The sequence below is a fragment of the Lissotriton vulgaris genome, chromosome 1_1, assembly GCF_964263255.1.
Source record: "Lissotriton vulgaris chromosome 1_1, aLisVul1.2, whole genome shotgun sequence".
NCBI lineage: Eukaryota > Metazoa > Chordata > Amphibia > Caudata > Salamandridae > Lissotriton > Lissotriton vulgaris.
In genome coordinates, this window is record NC_141685.1 from 1,115,504,806 (window position 1) to 1,115,531,138 (window position 26,333).

Consider the following 26,333-nt stretch of genomic DNA (forward strand, 5'->3'; position numbering starts at 1 on the left):
TTCCAGCGATGTTGACGGAGAGTAGGGAGAAGGGAATGCTACCATATGACCAGCGAGTAAGATGGTGGTCATACACAAAGAAGGCAAACCTAGGTCTAGCTGTGCCTCCTATCGGCCAAAATCACTTCTGAATGCGGAACCTAAGGTTCTTGCCAAATTACTGGCAATAAAACTGATCAAAGTAATTACCACGCTGATCCACCCAGACCAGTTGGGCTTTATGAACACTGAAGGGTGCTGTATTTTTATAACTCAAACAGCAGGGGGGGGGGCAATTTCCTTCCTTGCACCAGGGCCCATGGCATATGGTTTCGCCACTGATCAGAGACTGCCCTGTGTATGCTCAGAGACTGTCAGGGCTGGCTTTTAGGCAGTGAGACAGGTGCGACCGCACTGCGCGAGGGGGCGCTGACCTCAGGAGGGGTGTGCTGTTTTTAGCATAACTTATGATTGGAGAGATGAGGGGCACTGTTGCCGGGTGTTTGTGAGAGAATCCGAGTAGGCAGTCATGGAGTGTGGGGCACCAAAAATGACTGCCGCACTGGGTGCCACCAGCGCTAAAGCCAGCCCTGGAGACTGTCCTTGCTGTGCAGACACTGCCCTGTGTGTGCTCAGAGGCTGTCCTCAGTATGCATAGACTGTGGCTGCCAGTGGCACATGCAGTGAGCCCTGTAAGAGGGCGGATCCCTAGTGCCATTTGAGGCGCCTCCCCGCCCGCTTCCTCTGGGAGTCCCCCCTCGGGTCTGGCACCTGTGCAGCATCATCAGTCAGAGGGGAGTCTAGATAATCCCTGTTTTCATCCGAGAGCGTGGGAAGTATTATGCCTCTTAACAGTTCTGCATTTTCTTCTTCGGTGAACCTGCCTGTCGTGCTGTATATTGTATGGAAGTGGTCGGCAAATGTGTCGGCTATGGCATGTGAATCCATTATAGGACTGGAGTCTTGCCCTTGCACCTCGGTCACCAGTCTAGATGTCTAGTCACGTCTATCCAGCCATGCTATCAGTTTTCCTGCCCTGCCCCCGAGTTCATAGATTCTACCTTGGACTTCTCTACTCTGCGCCTTGGCTCTATCCCTAGCTATGCTATAAAACTCATCTTGTCTCAATCTAAGAAGGTGAATGCCCTCCGGGGAAACCGCACGGGCTAGTTCCTCTTCTGACTTCACCACATCTTCCTCTGCTCTTTTGAGATCAGCCTGCCTCTCCTTCTTTTTCCCGGCTATCAGGGAGTGTTTCTACCCGGACAACCGTTTTATACGCCTCCCATACAGTTTGTGCGGAGTCTACCGAATCCTTGATTTCTAGAAAATAGTGTTCCGTGACTTTGACAGCACTGTTTCAAGTGTGCGGATCTTTCAAATACTGTGGATTGATGGGGGCTACCCTCCCAGCACTCCCATATTGCCACTCCAGGCCCAACCACACGGGAGAATGATCTGAAATGCCCCGTCCCAAATGATGTATTTATCTGATAGTATGGGCCTGCGCTGCCGGAACAAGGACATAATTTGTTCTTGACAGGCTGTGGTGTGTCCCCAATATGTATGTGAATTGACTTCTGTCTGGGTTGTGCGCCCTCCATTCATCCAAGAGCCCCACTGTGTCTAGGAAGTCAGGGAGCCACCTCTGAGCAAGTCTAATTGCTCGGGGGGATGTCTATCTTGGTCTCCAGACATTACAGCATTAAAATCACCCCCTAATATCAGAGGAAAAGTTAGGAAAATTGTGCCAAAGTCTTTAAAAGTTTCCATTTGAAGGACGGGAGGGACATATACAGAAATGTATGTGGCTGTCTTCCCTTTCCATTGGCCCTAGACCCCTACATACCTGCCTCGTTTGTCTATCCACCTGGCTTGCGGAGTGAAAGGGAATTAGTTTTTTATTAGTATGCCTACTCCCTGTGACCCTGAGGTAAATCCTGCATGTGCCACCAGCTTGTATCCTCCCCTGTGCAAGGCCATACACTTGTTTCCTAGCAGGTGAGTTTCCTGCAGAAGGATCACATCCGGCGCATGCTGTCTAATAAATTGGTTGACCATTTCCCTCTTTATTTTGTCCCCCAGCCCATTTACATTCCAGCTGAGCACTTTGATCCCTGTTCCCTTTCTATCGCCCGACATCTCGCCCCAGTAGAGGTCTTGGGAGCTCTGCTCTGCTATTTGATGGAGTCGAAGAACACAAAATTGCAAACAATAAAGTTTCCGCATTGAAACACAATACAGACAATGCAAATTCAAACAGAAAAAACTAAACATACCCCTCCCACCTCCCCCCTCCCTGCACCCCTGCTCTCAGTGTTTGCCCATCCCCAAATGGCAGAGTGCCTGTCGCCCTACACACTAATCAAATATATGACTAAAGGTAGTAAAGAGGAGGGAGGCCGGCTTTCCGTTTCCCCCTCCCCCATTCCATATCAAATCAAACCAATTGTCCCTTGAAGTCCACTTTACGCATTGCACCGTTAAAATACCCTGGGGAGAGTCAGACATCTTAACATGAGGCCAACACTCCTGTACCTGGCATTATACAGTCAGTTCATGTGCATGGATGGTGGTTCTCATTCCTGCTCCAGTGCTGATACCTCTCCTTTTCGATCCCGTGACCCAGCGCCCCCTCAGGGCTGGCTATCAATCCAGTCAGCCCCCACTTCTGGATTATCAAAAAACCATGCTCTTCCCTCAACCTCCACCCTCAAATGCGCCGGGAACATCATGGCATACTTTATACCCTTGTCTTTATGTTTTTTCTTCACTGCGAGGAAGTTCCTTCGTTGCTTCTGCACTATTTGGGTGAAGTCGGGAAAGAAAGAGAGAATGGCATTATCATAGCGTAGAGGGGCTCCCATCTGGGCAGCCTGAAGGATTGCGTCTCTGTCTCTGAAATTCAAGACCCTAGCAATCATCGGATGCGGTGGCGCCCCGGGCTTGGTCCTCCGGCCCGGTACCCTGAGAGCACATTCGATAGTAAAGAATTTTCCAAGTCCCTTGGGCTTGAGATGGGTCAGAATTAGGTCTTCCACAAACAGGTCAGGAGCCTGGCTTTGTGATTTTTCAGGCACACCTGTTATGTATTATTTTAGGACCCTATTGTAAGTTTCCAGATTCATGCCCTTATATAGTTATAAACCACTATATCCTTATATAGGCATAGAAATCGTAACCATATTTAGGAATAGCTCATGCAGTCCAAATACGGCAGGGTTACTTCCACTAGTTCCGAAAATCCACAACGATTTCTTGGAAAACTCAGCTTCAGCATTTAGGGGCTTCCCCTTGCTTGAATATTGATTTGTCCAAGAACTCATGGAGTTTTCAAAGAACTGAGACTCTTTGATAATGTTAATATGTTCAACTGTACGTCAAACTCGGCACCTTCACGATATAAATATGCCCACACTCACCCAAGCAAACACACGGTGGTTTGGAGCAGTTCGACTATCTACTTGCCCGACGCGCCCTGCTACAGCAAGTGCCGAAGGAAGCCAACCCTCCAGCTGATGCACTGAGAGAGAAGCTGTCTTTTCTCCTGCCGAGAAATCCAGCTCCAGTGTTTCCAAGCTACCCTTGCGGGTTGTTGGGAAATCGAGTCCCGAGACTGACCTTCTTCATTCTAAACTAAGGTACGGAGATGATTAGACCCTTAGAGAAATCTTGGGCAGATTCTTTGCAAAAGAATACTACATTTATGCTACACCTCACTTACTTTTTCCCTCGTACTAAGCTTAGGTTAGGTACACCGGGGTAGGCGTATTTTAGAAGCACCAGTTGAGTACTTTTAGCCTCTGTTATTAATGTATATATTTATATATGGTTTAGGAACCATACAATGCTCTTACAGTATTATTTTATTCTATTATTTATACTGTATACATTATATTTTACAACCAGTTTTACGATTGTAGCAGTTCATTTCTTATGCTTGAGAAAGAAGACTGTTCAATAAATCCTTTTATTGAAAACGCCTGTCTTTCTACTTTTTCTGCACCCCTAGTGAAACGAAGCATGCACGATTGACTGAGTGAAATATCTATCTATTGTTTCCACGACTCTGAAGATACTTTTTATCTTGGGGAAACATAGTTGTCATGTTTATGCGGTTGTCAGAGACTAATCTCTTCTTGTGAATTCAAGAAAGTTTCTAGTGACCTCTGAGCTAGCTGGCCCACACAATTAAGTCTAGTATATTTGATAAAGACATAGTCGACCTCAGTCCTACATCTAATCTATAGGATATACTATTCCAATGCGCAGAGCCTATTGGGAATATAGGAACTACACTACATACCCAAGATGCAGACATTATTTCGACGGGCTCTCCCTTCGTAGTCATCCAGTTTATGCTCAGCCGTTTCGCAGAAAGACTCGAGATTCCGCACTTCCTGCTGGAGCTCCGCCACATCATCCATCAGACTGCCCGTCTTAATGTCTAGTGACTTGACCTTCTCAATGACTTTAGTGAGAACCGCATGTATGAGATTCACTTCTATGGAGACTGTGTCCTGCTTATTATTTACCGACTCCATTTTTTTGCCCAAGGGATGATTTGCCCCCCTCTATTGCCGCCATGACATCATGTAGGGAGAAGTCTGATGCAGGGCTCGCGGACTCTCCTCCCGCCGTAATGGTGTGCCTTGAATCTGTTGGAGAACCCTTGGGCAGCGTATATCGATCCAGTTTGTTAGTCTGTACTTGTCTCATTCCCTTAGTTGTCCTGGATTGATGTTTGTCAGTGTCTGGTTTGGACGCCATTGGTGCATCAGTTCTCAACGCACCCCGGTGTTATTCCCCCTTGAATCTGGATGCTGAGTCCACTGAGTCGGTTTTCGCCACCATTGAACATTATTTTGAACATAAATATACCTTTTTTACATATGCTAACTAATCATTCTTTTGAAATGAATTGGTTTTCCCTCACAATATCAAGTTTTAAATGCCGTCCTCACAGATTATCATGGCCTAGCGATCAATCGTCATAATATCGTGAAAGTAAGTACAGATAGCTAAGTGAAGGTGTACTATACCTAACACCACTTCTGTTTATCGTTTATCATTCCTACACGCATACGTATCAGATATACATATATATCGTAAAGATATGCAGATGTGGTGTTTGGATCCTCGCTTCAAATCAAGCATGCTTCTAGGCACATATTGGCCTCTATCAACACCGAACTTGAGGATTATTCTGTTCAAAGGTTGGCTGTTATTTTTTGCTATATCTGACAATTGTTCTGAGCATAGATTCAAAATTTGTACGTACAACTGTATCAGAGTTGTGACCACAAGTTGATCATCCATTTTATTGCACTGAATAATCATTACTTATATTCCATATGGACCAATTGCATGTAAAAATATTGAGAATTATTGTTTACATGGAGTAACCCTTATGGGGGACACACAAATTCACCGACATTTCTAACACAATTTAACCTTTAGAATAAAAACGTAGAAGCAATTATTTTAAATAGTAATTTTCCACAATGCCAGGCAGAAAATAAAAAACTACTGTGAGCACAAATTATTCACTGTCTTGGAAATATTGTGACACTACATTTATGCTGGAAGTGACAGTATTTCTGTGCAAATAATTAGCATTGTTTCAAGCTGAAACCCAACCATTATGTTGAGCTCATCTTGTTCATTATTTCAGACACAGAGATGGGAACAAATTGAGCATCATTTTGTGTACAATAAAACCATTATTTGAATAGCATTATACCACTATTCAAATACTTCTAGTAATCTCAGATGTATCATTTTAATAGGCATAAACCAAACATTATATTAGGCCCAATATGAAAAGTTTGTGACATCCAGTTACCTTTTGTGTATGAATTGTTGACACACATTTACAGTTATTCTGGATATGATGAGAAATAACTTGTGGTATGGCAGGGATTCGTTACCATGTAATACTAGCACAATACACAAAGATAGACCCCGAATACTCTCTTGTACACCATCTCTCAATCCTGATAAAGAGACAAGAAGCAGACAGGCTGCTTAGAGGAACATGTGTTAAGCACTTCACATCACCAACACGGATGACAAGTAATTGACACAACTCGAGAGAAATCCTACACTAATTTATAACAATAGAGCTGATTTTTATATATTTGTAGGCACCAAAACAAAGTTGATACATAAAGTATAACCAGAGTTATCAATTTACAGCATTAAATAAATCAGTACTTGGCAGTGTAAAACATTAAAGTTGCGGTCAATGGGAAAACACATCTATGCAATTGGTTACGTAGAGAGCGAGTACAACAGAACAGACTCAGAGTTAACGTGTTGAGTTCTTAATCCAGTTACCAACAGCTAGCACAATTTTAACTGGTTCAGGGGAGCAGGGTGCAGAGGTGCACTTTAGCTGTCAAACGGAGGTGTCAATCAGTCTGAAAGTCTTTAAATGTCTACCTTAGCAAACAGGTGCTTGTGGACGAGTTGAGCAAAATCCTTTGGTACTTGAGCAAGGAGCTAGCCTTGGACCAGGATTCTCCGGGCAGATCGACTCTACCTGGCTCAGCGGACTCGGGTGCAGAGGTGCTTTGGGCTATCCTTTGTGCTGAACAGGCTTTGAGGTAACTGGTGCTAGCAGGTGTGCCAAGAGAGGGTGAAAACAAATGCAGGAGAGATCTTCTTCCAGAGGACCAAGGGAACGTTGTAGAAAGCTGAGCCTCCCTGATATTTGGACTATTGTTCCCAGAAGCCACCTGCACAGTGGCTATTGAGTGACCATGTCGGACGGCTTAGTGGACAGTACTTCAAGGTCGTGAATTTAGCAGTTTGTGCCTGCCGACTGCAAGGGACTAGTTCCTCTAGCCCAAGGGAGTTCTTGTGAAATTTGGAGTTTGCGGAGGGGTTCACCTTCCTTTTGGAACTGGTCTCTTGCCCCAGTTGAGTAGAAATTCAGCAGGAGCAGGGTGGCTGCCACAGGTGCAGAGCTTAGAGCGTCTCTTCGTGGAGTCCTGCCTTGTCGTGGAAACGGGTCTTTTCTTGGTATCATGTCGAATCTCAGGTACTGGTGTCTGGGGTGCCCTTTAAATCCTGGATTTAGGGGATGTTATTGGGTGTGAGGACTAGTAGCCAATGGGCATCTAGTCCTGCAGCTAATCCAGCCCTGTGGTGAACACATCCTGAGGGTGTACGTCACTAAACTAATCAGACCCTACCCTTTTAGACTAAATTCAAGATGGCCAAAACCATCCTCGACTGTACACTTCAGCTGCAGCACCCTAGATGTGTAGTCAGCCTTGTGGAAGTGTGCAGCTTCTGAATAGCTAATTTTCCCTCTTCCCCGTGAAAAACAGTGCCTGGGGCAGGAGGAGGCTTTTGCCTCGCGTAGGGGACAAGTTACTTTGTTCGGCAGAGCAGGTGAAGCCTTTGAGACTCACTGCCTTGAATGTTCCATTCACTAGCCATCCAGTGTGGGCAGAGGTGTCACATGCTGCACACACATGTCTTTGTTTCTGACTTCTGGTAGCAGCACATACTCCCCAGCATGAGGTCAGATCTCTGTCCTGGAGGCAAACCATAGAAAAAGCTTGCCAAGGCACGAGAACACTTGGTGGGCACTGTCTAAAGTGCAACCTAGGTACATGCAGGTTAAACCTCGACACCTCCATCATGTCAGTGGTTAAAAAGCACAGTGTTTGACACCAAACATGAAGGTAATCAACCGTTCCATAATGGAACTGCACATCTGGGGTTGTCCAGTGTTCAGCCCATGTTATCCAATGAATGGTCAGCCGCATGCCGTAGAATCGCATTTAGAATGCAACCACAGGGCAATATAGGCCTGCACATATATTTCTACATATATAACATGACACCCTGCCTCCTGGGCTATAGGAGCGGCTGACATAAATTAAATGCAGTGAGGTGACCCTGCCACACATGGTGTGTACAGGGATGAACTCGAGCAGACAAGCTGCTGTTGCAGGGCTGACTTGGCAGGCTTGTAGCCTTTGTTTTCACTCGGGTCACTCAGGGTAGCACAGAAATTGCTGCAGCCCCGGTGCCCCTTTTACATCCCTGCCCTAGGTACCAATGATACCATATATTAGGGCCTTACAGGGGTGTAAAAGTACTTGCCAATTGGGTGTACCAATTCACATTTACAGTTTAAGGGACAAAGCACTAGTGCTGGGGTCTGGTTATCAGGGCCCAGAACACTTTTAAATCATTTACCACAGCATCTATTAGCAAAAAGTGGGCATGACCCTCCAAAAAGGGCACTTTACAACACAATATTTTAGTCACATTTTACCCATTTACAGAGCAACTAACTGAGGATTATCTATGATTTCCAGTACAAATTACCTGTCATTTTCTTTCCAAATCGACTGTTATTAGGAGCATAAACTAAATATTGTTGGGCTGCACATTTAGCATTACTTTTATCAAAAATAGTTGTACTCACATCCAAGCCATACTTTTGTGAATTAATTGACAACCTTCTTGGTCAAAGTTAAGGAGATTTGTAATCGCACAGTGGCCATTACTTGAACACAAAAAGACTGTAATATTTGGCATTAATGGGTAGAAGATTGATTGATATGTTAGAAATAATTGCCATAATTGTACTTAGAAAAAAGTCATTATTTTGGCATAAATTGACCATTAACAGTTTTACAAAAACAGCAGGTAATATTTGGGATACTCAACTAATATTTGGGCACATATTAACCATTGTTCTGGTCAAAAAGTGAGCAATGTTTGAGTTCAAAGCTTCTGTAATTTTTCAAGCCCATAGGCAACTGGTCGTTCATTTTGGAGGAACTGGTGATTAGTTTATAATTATGGCTCCTGCTTTTATGGTATTTATTTTCTTGCCATTTCCGTCTGTATTTATTCATAGTTATATTTTTGCAAATTTTATCTGAATTTATCCATATTTATTTTGGGTTTTGTGGAAAAATGTATCTAAAATTAGTATATTTTCACATTTATTTAACCGATAAATACAAACTCATGCTTGAATGTCTGCCAGATTTCAGTGCTGTGCACACCCGCAAAAAATAAATCTGTGCACTTATGTGAAAATATGCACATTTCAGTGTCAACCTTGTGCAAATGTACTGCTGTTAAAGCCTCTTTACTAAAATTCCTTTCTTTTGTAATCTCCTAATCCATCAATCCACACATCCATTGTCCTGGAAGTGACGGCTGACAGTATTTAGAATTACTAAAAAAAGCGACCCAATTTCCGTTTTTATCCACATTTAAACATAAATGCAGACAAGGAAATTAATGTTTTCTGTCTGTATTTTACTGTAACGATCAGTAAAAACGGAAAACAGGGAGATTTATTTATAATATTTGAGCATTATTTTACCAACAAGAAACAGAAGTTTGGAACAAGTTATGTTCTAGGTGCTTAGTTTAAGCATTACTTTGAGCATGAATTAATCACACATTGGGACAAATTTCACCCATTATTCTGTTTGTTAAATAGGTCATTTGTGGATACAAATTGACCATTATTTTGGGTGTAAATTTACAAAACATTTATTTGCAAACTGATCTGATTTTGGTTACAGATTCGTTATTGATTTATGGACACATCCAGGATAATAGAAGCCCAATATTTTATTAGTCATAACCGAGCACTTTCTTGAGCATATCTTGGCCACTATTTTGTTCTGGAATTGACTCTGGTTTTCAACATAAACTTACTGTTAATAAATTATATTTTAGCTAAGAACATGAGCGCAAATTGAACTCTATTGGGGACAGAAATTGAGCACAAATGAAAAAATCTACTGGTATTCGTGGTACAGAATTGCTTTTGATATGTGCCCAAAACGTCTATTATTGTGTACACTTGTCAACTTATTCATTTTGACAGAACTCTACTATTATTGTTTTAAACAAATTGATATATATTCATGCGCACAATCAATCTGTTAATTTGGGCCAGATTTAGTTTTATGTTTAATTATTTGTTTGCAAATTAGTCTGTACTAAAAAGAAGAAAAACCATTGTTTTCCATCCTTGCTTATAGTAAGGATGATAGATATATAATTTAGATCACACTATTAATAAGCTCTCTTAAACCTACCATTTTACCATTTCCAAATGTTTACATTCTGCAGATATGAGCAACCTTATACCAGCTTAAGAAATCAATTAAGCCATTTCTCAAATGATATGCCTCTTCAAATTCATAAATTCAGATTTTCTTGATTGTTATTGATAATTTAGGGATTCTTGCAATCAGGGATTGGGCTAGTAACGAGCTCATATAAACTAAATTCTGACCTTTCCCCACTCTATATTTCATGACCATAGGTGCTCAAATTATACCTATCTGGCCACTAAGCACACATCTCATTCCATTCTGCTTTTTCTTGAAAATCTTTTATCACAGAATATTTGTAAGGAATTGTATAATTATTTGGGGTGGGTGATAACCCAACTCAAGGAATAATCATAACAACCCTTGCAAGGGTTAGCCTTCAAAGTCACTAATTTAACCCAAGCTCAATAATCTGGTAGGTATAGCACAGAACAGAAAGGCTTAATTTAGGGCAATGTGTAGAATATTTATGCAGTATCATAACAGTAGTAAAGTCAAAATGCAAAGCAATAAAAATCCCAAACCAAATTAGAATGATAAAGTAAAATTTAATAAATACAATTACACTAAAATGAGAACAATTCAATAAGATGATCCAGAGATACGGATGTTTAAAGTTTAAAGTAGGAATAGTGCTAAGAAGCACAAAGTGCCAATGATAGTCAATGGTCGTAGTAAAGTTGGACCTGTGTGCCATTTGAGGCTGGCTGCGTTTGAGCATGGGCCGGATGCACCAACCAGGTTCATCCAGGTAAAAGATTTACCTTCTGATTTAGTCCTTTAAGGCCCAATCCATCACACAGGAGTACACTTCTGAAGCCCCGAAGTCCTCACAGTAAGAACTTAGAATCTCACAGGGTTTCAGGCAGAGGCCAATTGTCACGATCGCGGAAGTCCGCGGACTACATTTCCCGGCATGCTCCGGGAAAGAACTACCACTCCCGGCATCCTCCGCGACGCATTCTCGCGAGAAACCTCTTAAGGAGAATGGCGGCCGGGGAAGCGGTGTTGAGCATTCCTATCTTGATGCAGTTTCCGATATTGGATTTCCTGTTTTGGGTGCGGTAAGGGTGCTTGCTTAGCATCAGAACTCTGTTGCTATCTTTTGGTTCCTGTTTTTGCTTTGTGGTTCGGTACAAACTTCTCTGTTCGTGTTACCGGATTATTGCTTGGGGATTGCCTGGGATTTGTCTCGGTTGGTATTTTCGGCCAACGGTGGTGGTTCATTAGATGCTATCAGACATTGGATAGCCTCTCATGTGGTACTGGTTTTCTTTGCTGTAATATTGGGAGACACCTTGGACCCAGCTAAGACGTATTAGTTGGAGTTAGGAACCTCTGGAGGTTCCAGAGGAGCTTTGTGTGACGATTTAACTGTGTGGAAAGGCCATTTGGTATCTATTGCTTTAGGTGTAACAGTGTATTTTGCCTCTTCTATTAACAGGGGTTCTGGAGGTGTGGGCTACACTCTTCCCCTGTGAGGTTTAGTGGAGACAATACTTAGGTATGTTCGTATATCTAGTATAGTTGGTTTTGTACACGAACGCTGGTTCTCCCTTCCCACGTATATCATGTATGTTCTTGTATTTTGTGCATTCCTTTAGTTACACCGTATCAACCCCTACGTTGCCTCTACACATCCACAAGGCTTTCTTCTTCTTTTACAGGTATACACCCTCATAGTATTTTCTGGAGCATAATGATGTTTGATGTATAGGAATCAAGTCTTATGTGTTTTGTTCTGTTTATTTCTTTCAGATCTCCCTCCCTGCTGTCCCCTTCCTTTCCTTCCCTGATCTTTCTTATTATCCCCTCACTTAATCCTGTCAACGCTCTGTGCCATTACGGCTATTCAGGCATTGGCTCGATTTAGAGGTGGGCTTACCATTCAACAAAACGATCCTGAGGACTAACTCGTAACACCAATAGCAGGTTCTAGTCCAGGCCTAGTTGCCACTTGTCAGTTGGGAAGTTGCAGGAAAGAACTTTTGTAGCTTGGTGCAACCCTGTAGCATGTATAGGAGGCATTCCGGGTTTGATTTGAGCTACAGAAAATCAAAACAAATAAATAAATGAACAAGCTCAGCTTTTCTGGACATCTTTTAGGCTCCTGTATGGGTGTACTGTTAATGGTCTAAGCCTCCTTTTGGCTGTTTTGAGGAAAGTGTGGGCCATTTTATGGATGTTCTGGGAATGGCTTGGGTCCCTGGGTAGCTGTTCAGGACACTGTTTAGCTTCTGGGCAAAGCTCTGATTTCTGATAATAGGCACATTTGGAGAACCTCTATGGTAGTTCCAAAAACAGTTTCATTTGAATAGGTACCATTTAGGCCACATTATCTGGGCTCAGATCAGATCTAGCCCCTGTGAGGCTTACCCAGGTACAGTTATTGGCTACTTTGTATGCTGTGGGCACCTGTAGTTTGCTGCATGCCTTTTCAAGTCACACTTTAAGAAGCTGTCTAGCCTTTCTGTTTGCATTGTGGTGCATTGTGTGCCCACCTTATACTTTATGTCCCTCTATGCTTGTCCCAGGCAGATGGAATGCCTTAGTTCTGTTAATGCCCATATATGCTTGTGCTGTGAATGGCCATGTGCATGTTTGACTTTTATGTTCAGCATTTGGTTCCCTCTGTTTTTCTGAGGCAAATTTTGGTCCCCCCTCAGAAGCACCTATTGGTTAAGGTATATTATGCCAAGTACAGCTTCTTGTAAATTGATACTTGTATAGCACACTACTCACCCGCAAGGGTCTCAAGGCGCTTGTACGAATACCACTGTGGAATCCATCCTGGCTTTCCCTGTGAGGCGTCCACTCCTGGGCACCCCCAAGGAGGAGGCCAGGCATCCTTAGCGTTGTGGGGGCCGTTGTGGAGATTAAGCAAGCTATTGCCCAGAGTTGCAGAGTGGGACTCCATGATTGGAATAGGCACCGAGGCGAGAATTGTCAGGTCCGTGGAAATTTTGAGCCCAAGACCCGCCGAGGCGGGGAATTGAACCCTGGTCCCGGGCTAGACCTCTGCATCAGGGTCTGCTGCTCTAATCATTGAGCCACAGCTTCTTCATAATCTATGGGGAAGAGTGTAAGGAAACAGGCTTTTATGCAGGTTTCCTGACACTTTTTTTCTCCTTTTGGACAATAAGCTGCTGGTTTTTCGACGCTGAGTGTGCACTGAGGCCTGCTATCCAGACCCCAGTGCCAGTGTTCTAACCCTATACAAATTATCTGTCAAACTGGATACACAAATTTGGTAAGGCCTGCCTAACTTATAAGCCCCTAGTATATGGTAACCAGCGCAGGTAAGACAGAATGTCTGCTCAGCGTCCTTCATGTGACAAGGAACAAAATGGCTCGCAGCCTGCCACTGCAGACTGGAAGGACAGTGTTTTCACTGCAAGTTTGACTTTGCCGTTCAAACCAGTGACAACGCCATCCTACCTCTTAACCTTATATGTAAATCTTTCATAAGGAAGGCCTATTGAGTCCTATGTCAGGGAGCTGTATTTTTGTTAAAGTAAGACATATGTTTTCCGATATGTCTTAACAGCAATACTTCCAAACTGTTGTTTTGCTGTACGTACAGTTGATAACCCTATTGGATAACAGACAGTTACTGTGTGGCATCCCAAACAGATGATTATTGGTGGCATCCCAACCCATCTAACTTATGACTGGGACTACCAAACTAGGTAATGAAAGTATCAAATTAAAGGGTACATTAAATGCGACTCAATGGTGTTGTCCACATTTATATCACTTTTAAGGCTGGTAAATTTTAGAAAGTTGCCACTTTGTGCTCTACTCACCCAACGGCCTCACAAAGGCATAAACACACTCAGACAGCTTTCTGACAACCTGGGGAGACTTTTGAACAACTCTCAGGCTCAGGAACAAAGGCAGTACCTCACCAGCAAGGTGTCACTTCCTCTGCCTGGATGGTCACCTGGGGGATTAGGCTAGAGGCACTCTTCAGAGAGAAATTTGCATTTGAAGGGCAGCCCAGCCCAACACCCCTGAGAAGGATGCCTTTTGTTCCTATAGAAAGCATGGAGACAGGGTCAGAGAAGGGGAACTCGCCCCCAAACCGGGTTTTACCATGGGTGTGTTGCCTTCAGGTAGCCATACCTCTAGGATGGGCTACCTTGCTCCTGGCAACTGAGGAAGGGCCGTCCCATCTTGAAGGGGGCAAGAATGGGGCACTCTAGGATAGCCAGGTGCCACACATCACAGGAACGTGTTTACTAGACAGGAGGGTACCCAGTAGCCCATTGACTAGTGATCATACGGTCCCCTCGGCGTACTTTCCTTGGTTAAGTAGAGCACCCCTGGCAGTCTGTCCTTCAGTTCTCACTGGACTCAGTGGGAGGACCAGACAAAGACCACTTTACAGCCATTGGAAGTGCACAAAAGAGACTGCAATTCTGAAGTGACTGCACCTGCTGCGCTTTGGGCAAGCAGAGTTTGGAACCTGTTCTGCGTGCCTGGCTTGGGAAAAGCTGATTCCCGGCCCCAGTTCAAAGCAGAGACTCCAAGGGCCAGTTGGCTGACCGCCCAGAACGGCACTGGGGACATTAATGTTGAAAGAGTCCAAGTCACTTCTCTGATAGTCACCTGAGAAGTTTTGCCGCTACCAGATGCCAGGCAGCCCAAAGGACAATTCGGAGATAGCCAAAAGGTGCATCCATGTCTGCTGGACCCTTGGGTGCTGGTTGTGACCAGATTCATCACCTAAGAGTGACACCAGCCCCCACCAAAGATTTGTAGCATGACTGCTGTGTTGCAAAAGTGCATGGTCTGCATTGGCAGCACTAGGAACCCTGCCCAGAGGATTTTGTGGGACCCCAAGATCCGTGGATGGAGTCACCTCCACTCACCAGTGGACTGAGGACTTAACCAGACTGCACTCTCGTCTGTCACACAGTATCAGGAGCATCCTGTAAAGTTTGGATCTTGCTCTGAAAACATTCTGGTGACCAAGTAACTATCCAAAGTATCCTTTCTTGCCCCCTAGACCTTATCCATGCTAAATTTGGCCATTCAAGCCTGGCCGGAGTAGTCAAAATAACTTTTACAAACTTTTCCAAAGTTTCCAAACTTTACGTTTGCCAATGCTTGTTTGCAGTTGCATTTAAACGTGATACAAAGTTCTAAAATCTGTATCTCCTGAACCCTCTGGTGGATTTTAATGATCAAGGACTCTACAAATTAATAAATATACCCTCTATTTTAATACATTGTTGTGGCTTTTATTGGTTAGTGATTTTCTTATTCTGTTGTTTGTAGGCCTGGGCAAAAAACTATGCTATGCTCGTGGAGTGTGAGTAGTTTGTGCAACTATGCGCTACGCAAATTGCATGTAGCACAGTGCAAAAACGCATAGCGTAGCAGGCATTTTTCGCTTGCTCGCGGTCCTCAACGTCAAGTTGGCGACCACAAGCGAGCAAAATCAACATCCTGGCAAGACTTTTTCCTCGTTCGCGATCGGCAACATCAAGTTGCCGATCGCAAGCATGGAAAAGAAACCTCCCGACAAGATTCTCAACGCGGGGGAGATCAGGTTTCTCATTGCGAGTGGTCGCGTATGCTCACGACAGCTCGCGATGAGAAACTACCATTCTGCGTTGAGAAACTGCCGCTCGAGTACAAGTCTACTTGAGCGGCACTGGGCAATCATTGTGAACAGCATTTTTCCTACCGCACTACGCAGTTTGCATAGCTACGTGTAGCATGCGTAGTGCGAAGTGCTCTTCACGTAGCTGCACGTAGCGCTACTACGTGAACTACGCCCAGGGTTAGTTGTTTGGTGCTGTTAAATGCTTCACACTAAGGGGTATATTCACAAGCCCCTTTCCGCACCAGAATGTCACTTTTAGTGATGTTGTGGTGGCGATACGGGCTTTGCCATATTTACAAGGCGGTGTTAAGCCACTTAAGGTGGCTAAACGCTGCCTTGTAATTAAGGCACCCTTTTCCACAACACTTAGTGTGAAAGGGGAGGGCAATGGTTGTTGTGGTGAACGTTCCAAGGTAACGCCCATTGATTTGGACGCTGCCCCATGTTTACAAGGGTGGTGTAAATATGAGGCAGCGCCAAAATTAAGACCAGAAAAACTGGTCATACCCTCGAAAACGAGGAGAAATGCTTTATTTCTCCTTGTTTCTTCTTTTTGCTGTTTCTATGTGTGCTGCTTTGTGCAGCTCACATAGAAACAGAAAAATCCCATTGATTGTTTATGTGCAGGCAGGTGTCCGTTCCTGCACATAAACAATCTTTTTAAAAAAATGGTGTGTTGCAACTTCTATGTGTGCTACATTCTGCAGCACACATAAAAAGTACAAAACGCCATTGGTAATTTTTTATGTGCAGGTAGAGACACTTCCCTGCCCATAAACATTCTTTCCCTGCAACTCAGGCACCCTTGCACAATGGTGCAAGAGTGCCTGCATTGGCGCTAGGCAGCTGCAATTAGCGTCAGCACAGGGAGAAATGCAGAGCTGCATCGTATTCTTGCAATATGGCCGGGATGCCCGTCACCCCCTCCCAACACAATCCCCAAGGATGGGAAGTCGGACGCAGTTCTGAGCTTTTGGAAGGCGGGAGGGAGTCACCCTCCCGGCCGTATTTATTAAAATATGAAACAAAATTTAAAACATTAAATAAAAGTTTCATAATCATGTACAATTTTCATTTATTACATTTCGATGAAGACATGTTCTTTGGCTAACCTTAACAAATCTCTAATACAAAGGTTTCCTAGCCGAGTCTAACATCCTGCAAATGCATACATTCTAAATTAAAATTGTACATCCTAGCATTAAGGGCCAACGGCAAGGTCTTAACCGGTGTCAGATCCCTACTACCAAAAACTCTCGCCCTCACGGTGTGAGTGGCGGCCGCGCAGAGGACTGTACCCTCCTTGCCAACTCTAATTTCCCTTGTCTTGTTGGGGGCCCCCTTTCCGCTCGACGCCATCTTAAAGGTCGTCCGAGCTCCCGTGTGAGGTATCTGTAGGAAGGACAGCGTGGACTCCCCCCCCATCCCCACACTCTCTATCATATCCGCCGTCGCAGATAACCGGGCCCCGGGAAATTTGTAGGAGGGGCATATAGCCGCCTCCTCCCCTGGAAGGGGCCTATGGCCGTCTCCCCTTAGGCGACCCATCCTTAGTGGGTGCCGCCTCCCAGTGGGAGGGGCCAATGGCCGCCTCCCCCCGGGCGCTCCCATCCATAGTGGGTGGCACCCCCCTCTAGGGACCTTGAAATTACTGCTCACCGATCATGACCTTACCGCCCGACCAAAATAAATACGACATTTGTTTACCTACTAAGGAAGAAAATATCAGCATGTCTAGTTGTATCAAGACTGTTTACTCCTAAAAGAAAAAACAGTATCCTACAGACAGAAGTCACATCCTCAATCTAGACATTCATTTACTTCTATACGGAGGAAAAAAGGGGCCTATCAGAGCAAAAAACTTTATTGCAAAACCAAACATTGCCATAAGGGGCTGGTGGGTGGGTCAAAATTGCTCCTTGTTCCGTCGAGGGCTCACGAGCAACGAGTGGGTGCAGCCTTCCAAGCACAGGAACAAGAGGACGCTTCTTCGGATTCCCGCTCTATTTATTCTTCTTCGGGAGGGCGTGTACCCTCCTCCGGTACGCCTACTGGGCGTGGCCATCGGTGTAGGTGTCTAGGACAACCCCTCTTGGGCGGGAAAAGGCACGCCCCGGCTACGCCGTTTTGGGCATACCAGCCGAGACACGCCCCCCGCCCAAAATGGTTTCCCGGGAGGATCGGGGCACCCAACCATACGTTCGGGGGGACCGAGTGGTCGCCCCTTTCCATATGGCCGGGATGTCCGTCACCCCCTCCCAACACAATCCCCAAGGATGGGAAGTCGGACGCAGTTCTGAGCTTTTGGAAGGCGGGAGGGAGTCACCCTCCCGGCCGTATTTATTAAAATATGAAACAAAATTTAAAACATTAAATAAAAGTTTCATAATCCTGTACAATTTTCATTTATTACATTTCGATGAAGACATGTTCTTTGGCTAACCTTAACAAATCTCTAATACAAAGGTTTCCTAGCCGAGTCTAACATCCTGCAAATGCATACATTCTAAATTAAAATTGTACATCCTAGCATTAAGGGCCAACGGCAAGGTCTTAACCGGTGTCAGATCCCTACTACCAAAAACTCTCGCCCTCACGGTGTGAGTGGCGGCCGCGCAGAGGACTGTACCCTCCTTGCCAACTCTAATTTCCCTTGTCTTGTTGGGGGCCCCCTTTCCGCTCGACGCCATCTTAAAGGTCGTCCGAGCTCCCGTGTGAGGTATCTGTAGGAAGGACAGCGTGGACTCCCCCCCCATCCCCACACTCTCTATCATATCCGCCGTCGCGGATAACCGGGCCCCGGGAAATTCGTAGGAGGGGCATATAGCCGCCTCCTCCCCTGGAAGGGGCCTATGGCCGTCTCCCCTTAGGCGACCCATCCTTAGTGGGTGCCACCTCCCAGTGGGAGGGGCCAATGGCCGCCTCCCCCCGGGCGCTCCCATCCATTGTGGGTGGCGCCCCCCTCTAGGGACCTTGAAATTACTGCTCACCGATCATGACCTTACCGCCACAGGCCGAATATTTGACCGGCTATCCGGCCCCCCCCAAACTCCTCCTAAAGGTCATGCTTCCTCAAACCCCTTAGCCATGCTATGAAGTCTCCTATGAGTAAAACATTCCCCTCCCGGGACAGGTGAACCCCATCATTCAGATACATGTGATCACCCCGAATACACCCATGAGGAATGCTATGCAACTGCGCAGAGCGAAACAATCTACCAATTTTGTTGTTAACCTTCTTCACCGAATGGTTCAGTGCTGACACTGAAAGGCCCCCCCGCCATACCTTCCTGGGAATCATGTGGGAACCAGGCAATCGTGCACCCCGGGATTCTTTTTGCCAACCAGCTAACGGCAGACAAAACTTGCTCGAGTAATACTCGTCTACCCAGTGTCACCAAGTCATTGCCCCCCAGGTGTACTATGACTACAGATGGCGGTGACCTCTGCCACCCTAAGAGACCCTCAACAAAAGATTCGAATTGGTCAATACAGAGCCTGCCCCTTCCGTGGAAGGCCACTCTGTACCCGTATTCCCCAGCTGCGCGAGTGTCATCACCTGCTTTGAATACGTCCCCGGCCCGTTGAAGTCCGCCAGAAATGCCAACCAAATGCGCATATCCTGGCGAACCTCTGCAGACAGTCTCGTGCGGTGGTGTCCTTCCTTGAGACCAACCATAGCTTGTGCAATAGAGCGTGAAAAGGGGCGGGCCATTGGTATCACTCTCAAGGCAAAGTTAAGCTGACCCACTGTTTGCTGTAACTGGTGCAGGGTCACTTTCTCCTTACTAAGGCAAAGTTCCAGGGAAGCCCTAAATTTAGCTACCTTTCCTACTGGCAAACGGAAACATCCCTCCACAGAATCAAGCTCAATTCCCAGAAACTCCAGTGAAGTAGATGGTCCAACCGTCTTACCTGGTGCCAATGGCACTCCAAACTCCCTCATGAGGATGCAAAAGTCCTGTAGCGCCTGCGCACATTTCGTGTCGCCGGCTGCTCCCAAGAACAGAAAGTCAACTAGATAATGCATAACATGCCTATGCCCTGTGGCCTCGGTGAATGCGCACTCTAAAAAACAGCTGAATTTTTCAAAATAGGCACAAGAAATGGAGCAACCCATCGGCATGCATTTATCCATGTAATAACTCCCTTGGAACGTAAAACCTAGAAAACGCTGATCCTGTGGGTGTACCAGGAGCAACCGGAACGCTGATTCGATATCTGATTTCGCCATCAGCGCCCCGGGGCCCAGGCAATTTAACATGGTGACGGCATCATCGAATGATGCGTACCGCACCGAACAAACTTCTGGGTCAATAGCATCGTTTACCGAGAAACCCCTTGGAGCAGACAGATTATGGATCAGCCTAAACTCCCCCGGGTCCTTCTTGGGGACCACCCCTAATGGGGAACAGATTAAACCTGCCACTGGCGGGCGCTGAAAAGGCCCAGCCACTCGGCCTAGGCTCACTTCCTTAGCAATTTTTCTCTCCACCACACCTGGATTATGCTGTGCCGAAAGCTGGTTTTTACAAAAAGGTTCCCCACGAAAATCCCCCGCCGGGATGTGGAAGCCATATAAGAATCCCTTCCTCAACACCCCAGCAGAGACATAATCAGGGTATTTGTTTAACCAAGGAGTCATAGCCATGAGATCAACGGGAGTAGGCAATTGTACACAACGATCCACCTCAGTCTTGCTTGGACCCTCCTTTACCTCCCGACCCGCTATTTTTCGATCTGCATGAACTCTCCGGGTGTGAGGAATTCCCACAACCCGCACACACATGCTTGAACCTACATGTACCTTGCGGTCTGTTACAGTTGCCTCTATTGAAGCCCCAACAGACCCCCCCGTTTTCCACCATTCCCGCCGGTTTTCGGCTGGTGATCACCACCGGTGCCTGCTCAAAAGGGCACCGCGGGCTTTTGGTGGGAAACCCCGACCCATTCCCACCTGGCGAGGATGTCCCTGCCGTCCCAGGCAGGAGCTGCTTATGCCAAGAAATTGAATCGAGGCAATCCCATGTCAGAGAGGAATCATACTCTTTCGCTTTACGAAATTTCATGTCGTAACCTTTCCATTCGTCCCCCTCATACCTTTCATAAAAATCCATTATACGTGCCTGATAACAAGACAGTTCGGTCAATACCTCGGGCTTACGTTCACCAATAATCGCAGTAAACATTGCAAAGGCCTTCGCCCAATTCGTTATCGTCTCTTCCACCCTGAACTCCGCCATCTTGGCGCGCCAGACGCTCGGGTGCCACAAATCTTTCTGTGTTTTAGCATATTCCATCTCGCGATGGTCAGTCAACAACGAAAACATATTGACATACTTGTCTGCCCATATCAATTCTTTTGTGGCCATCGGGATATGTTGAACCACCCTCTCCCGCCTTGAGGGCAATGAGCCCTCCCCCGCCACTGGCAAAGCGAGCTTACCCGGTTCGGTCGTTGCTCCCGCCGTTTTCTCGAGACCAGCTGCTGGTCCTTCCGGTGTCACCTGTGGGGAAACAAGAGGGAGATTCGCCTTCGCGGCATCTCGCGACTGCCGCAACTGCTGGATTAGTAATTTGGCCTCTTCGGCCGTGTCGCCGGGTGCCGTAGCACCCCCTGCCTTCTTATTGAGCCATGCGGCCAACTGGGTGGCCAATTCAGGAGGCATATCCTCATCGTTAGCGGGCGTAATCACAACCGGAATCGGTTGACCCGCGTCTGGGGTTCATACTGGGTCATCAGCTGGTATGGCAGGGATGACCGGGGGCACCTCAGGGACAGGAACCTCCCCTGCAACCGCCCTCCTCTTGACCCGTTTCCCTCTACCCTCGGGGACGACTCCCGGCAATGCCGGGCCTATTACCTTCTTCGGGTTACCAGGCTTGTTCATTGCGGCCAGTTGCTTCTTGACGCCCGCCAAATCACGACCAAGCGCTGGGACTTGTCCGATGTTTCGTTCCATTCTCGCCATTCTGTTCACCAACATGCGAAGCATCTTGTCTGTCTCGGAACCCTTTCCTGCCTTCTTGCCGGACATGGTTTCGATTATCCACTCCGAGTCGATCAACACAGTCCTGGATCCTTCGCTGTAAAGTCACTGAAAGAGAAACACAAGAATTACAAGTTCTCAAAATTGCTCCTTGTTCCGTCGAGGGCTCACGAGCAACGAGTGGGTGCAGCCTTCCAAGCACAGGAACAAGAGGACACTTCTTCGGATTCCCGCTCTATTTATTCTCCTTCGGGAGGGCATGTACCCTCCTCCGGTACGCCTACTGGGCGTGGCCATCGGTGTAGGTGTCTAGGACAACCCCTCTTGGGCGGGAAAAGGCGCGCCCCGGCTACGCCGCTTCGGGCATACCAGCCGAGACACGCCCCCCGCCCAAAATGGTTTCCCGGGAGGATCGGGGCACCCAACCATACGTTCGGGGGGACCGAGTGGTCGCCCCTTTCCAATACGGTGCAGCCCTGCGCTTCTGATGTGGCGGAGCACGGTGTTAAGCCAACAAGGCTAACGCTGCACTCCATAACTACATTGTGAATATGCCCCTAAGTTCCTTTGCCAAGCCTTACTGCTCACAGGGTTGGTCAAAGGTTAAGTAAACAAGACTGACTGGACCCAAGACGGTATCTGTGAGTGTATTCCACGATATAACCCCACAGCCATATCACATAGTACACCCACATCCTCACAAAGAAGATACTGAGCGTTACTTACAGGATCTCATTGAGCGTCAGAAGTTCTTTTTGAGCAAGGTAGGCGCAACTATCAGCCTTTATTAAAAATATGTTTTTTCTTTACCCATATGAGATCTGACGATTTCTTCTTCCTTATAAACCTTCTTCCCCGCTAGCAATATGCAGTGGGATGCGATGCAATCAATCGGAAGAGAATCCTTCTGGATCTGGTGAGTGTTTAACTGATGAGTTTTCTACCCACCAAATCACTGGGTGAGATTCATTCTTTGACATGTTGTATTACCTTTTAAATACACAGAGGCTGTAGAGGACACGCTTGATGATCCCTTCATGTCGTCCGTTCTGACATTGTGAGAAATGGCCCACTCACCGACACGGCTGAGTGTCTACATATTTCCGCCACATTTAGGGATTGTTATTTGATTATGACCCATTTAAACCCACTGGTTTTAGTGACACAGGAGAACCTGTTTAAAAGTCACATACAGCCCTTCTCTAAGTCCAGTGAGTCAAACTCTAATATATCAGTTTATATTAATTTTTATACATGAGGTCTGACATGACACAATCTAACACGCAAGTTGTTCCATATTTAGTCCTGATGAAGACCCGTAATGATGTAGAGAAAGCACACGCATCCTAAGAGGGTCGAAATGTCAATAGTTTTACACTCAGTCTGTACAAATCAGTCTGCGTTCTGGTCAAGTTGGGGAACTGATTAACTTAGCCCAACAATAAGAGATTACAGATTTGAACTTGTTGAACAGTTGCGTTGAAGATTTGAATTGTTCTTGTATAAATGCTTGATCACAATTTTCCTTGATGCACTGCACAAGCACTTTTCTTCACCTATCACCTAGGGAGGGCACTAATGTTTAATTTATGGAAATTGATTCACTTATATCAATTGAACGTACATCATTCCCAGTAACTGAGATTTCTTGACCTCCATGTTTTTTCTTTTCTAGATTTAATCAAGTAAGGAGCTCTGTATCTGATTATCTCATAACTATCTGACAGACAGAACTAATTTGTTGTCTATACAGAATATGAAACCCAGGCTGTGATCAACACAGGGTCACCCCATTGATATTTGACGTTGATTGTGAACAGGTGCGCACCTGCTAGTGTTCATAGCTGTCCTGCAATTGGGTTAATTCTATGAACACCCTTCATAAACAATTCTGTGAGACATGTATGATAAGCAAGCCATTTCATACAGTGAAGAGTACATTAATACATTATTCCAGGCTCAAACCACTTTGTGTTTTCAAAATCCTACCACTACACCGATTAGTGACACGCTAAATGCGAAATTGAGCAAATTGGAGAAACTTGACAAGAAACTGGTGAGAACTAAGATACATGGGCATTTACTAGCCAAACACCTCCAATCCAATAGTATCCCAGTTGGATTGCAAGTAAAGAATAAGATAGAAATATTTGAAGAAGTTCCAAAATTTAGGGAGAGTTTAAATTTTGTGGCAAATAAATGCTTGCTTCACTGGAATGTGCTCGGTAAAAACAGTGCTTGAGAATGTTAAGAAATTGACTAAGGGTATAGCAGATTTCAAAAAGTAAATATCTGATAATTATGCACTTACAAATGCTAAAGAGGCCCTTGAGTGATTGGAAAAAAAACATTCAAGACTTTAACACCATCATTCAGTCGAGGAAACTTGATAAATTAGCCAAAGACATGACATTCTATGCCAAAAGGTAACATATCCTTGCCTACAAAATGATTATTACAAACAGGCAACAAGGGCATGTATTCCGAACATGAGAAGACCATTTCAGAGAAGGTACACAACTTTCTCAGATTCCTCTGGACCTAGTGGGTCTGAGAGTGAAAGTGACCAACCAGGAACTAGCTCAGGGTTACAGAATCTGATTCAAGACTACCAAGATCCCCAACAAAGTATTTTTTAGGGGAAGAAGATGGACATCCAACAAGGTCAGAGGACAAGGCCAGAGTTGGAGCAGAGGGAGGGGCCGAAAGCAGGGCTGGAATAGAAGGAGAGGCAAAGGCCGACAAGTAGTGCGATTTTATCCTCATGAAAGTCATGGAGAAATGCAGACAAGAAGATAGCACTACAAGTGGTAACACTTAGGGTAAACTTTACAATTCTAGTCCGATAATCAATCTTTTGGATACCATCTAAGGTGAACAGCATATATCATTATAAGGCCTTTCATTTGTACCTACCACAATTCCTAATACCTTTAATATAAAGGTGGAATTGCACCAATTATTTAGCAACGTTAGGCCTAGGCATTACTTTAACAAGAGTCCCAGTAATAATAGAGTAGAAGGTCTCAGTTATGACTAAGGAGACACTCCACATTTACACCTCCAGAGCACTTTATGTCCTACAAAGTTTTGGTCTTTGAGTAAGTTGTCTTCTGGGATGTAATGCAGCTGCTTACCTAAAAGGAATATGTGAAATATAACATCAGTAAGGATGAACACATTAGCATTGATTCATTAATAAAGAACAGCAGCATCATAATAAAACCAGAAGATAAAGGAGGGGCATTCGTGGTGTCGAATGTGCAAGACTACAAAGCGAAGAAACGATCACATCTAGGGTCCAAGGATAATTAACTTAAACTTAGAGTAGATCCTACAAGTGAAGCCACCAAATTGATTAAACAACTGATCCAAACAGGGCTTCCAGAAAGATATTTGAGTGAGCTTGGATTTGACTACTTTAACAAAAATACCCATGGAAGCCCACTATTTATACCCTCCCTAAGATACAAAAAAAACAGTTGAGAAACTACCTGGCCATCCAATTATGTCTGGGTGTTGATCCATCTTGGAAATGCTATGCAAATACATTGACCTGTTTTTGAAACCTTGGGTCAGCACCACCAAATCATATGTCTGCGACACGAAGGATGTGATCAAATTTATAGAGGACTATCCCTTTATGTCATCTACTCAGGTTCTCGTAACAATGGACAGAAACTCACTTTACTCTAGTATCCCCAAACAAGTTGCATTGGAAGTAGTTATATAAGTACTAAACTTTAAAGAGCAGCCTACATGGTCACTATTGAGTTCACAGTGGAATTACTCAATATAGTAATCACCAAGTTTTTTTGTATTTCAAGGGGGTTGTTATTACCAAACTTAGAGAGTAGTGATGAGAGCAAGATTTGCCACAGACCTAGCAAACATCTTCATCGCAAGTATGAATTTACCCATGGCTCTGATGTCAATAACCCGTTACTGGACAACATTACCTTGAGGCGCAGGTATATTGACGATGTTTTGATGATTTGGACAGGTAAGCTTGAACATTGATTCCAGTGGTTGAATCACAGGTCTACGGACATACAGTTCACTATATCACGCAGCAATCAAGAAAGGAACTTTTTAGGCTTTACTATTAAAGTAGAAGATGAGACACTCTATACTACACTATTCCGCAGACCCAAAGAGTGTAACACACTGTTGAGGTATACTAGTCACCAGCCGCGGTCGGTAGTGGGTGTACCTGCCGGGCAGTGACGTGGGGGGGGGGGGAGGGGGCAGGGTGGGGGGTAGTAATCTATGTGTTATTGAGCTTTACAGGTAAGTAAACATATAAATAAATAAAACGAATTTCGTTGCGCGCACTGCATCGCATATGGGGATGCAGCATGCAACAAAATTCGTTTTATTTATTTATATGTTTTATTTATATGCCCCTCCCCCTCCCCACGTCACCGCCCTGCAGGTACACCCACTACCGACCGCGGCTGCTAGTCACCATCCTATGGGTTTGCGTGATAATTTCCAAATGGACAGTTCCTAAGGATAAGAAGGAATAGTTCCTGTAGGGCAGATTATTTAAGTGAATCTGACATCCTTGTTAACAGATTGCATGACAGAGGGTATCCCAAAGGACTATTGAAATCATGTTGTGAGCACCCCAATGAAGAC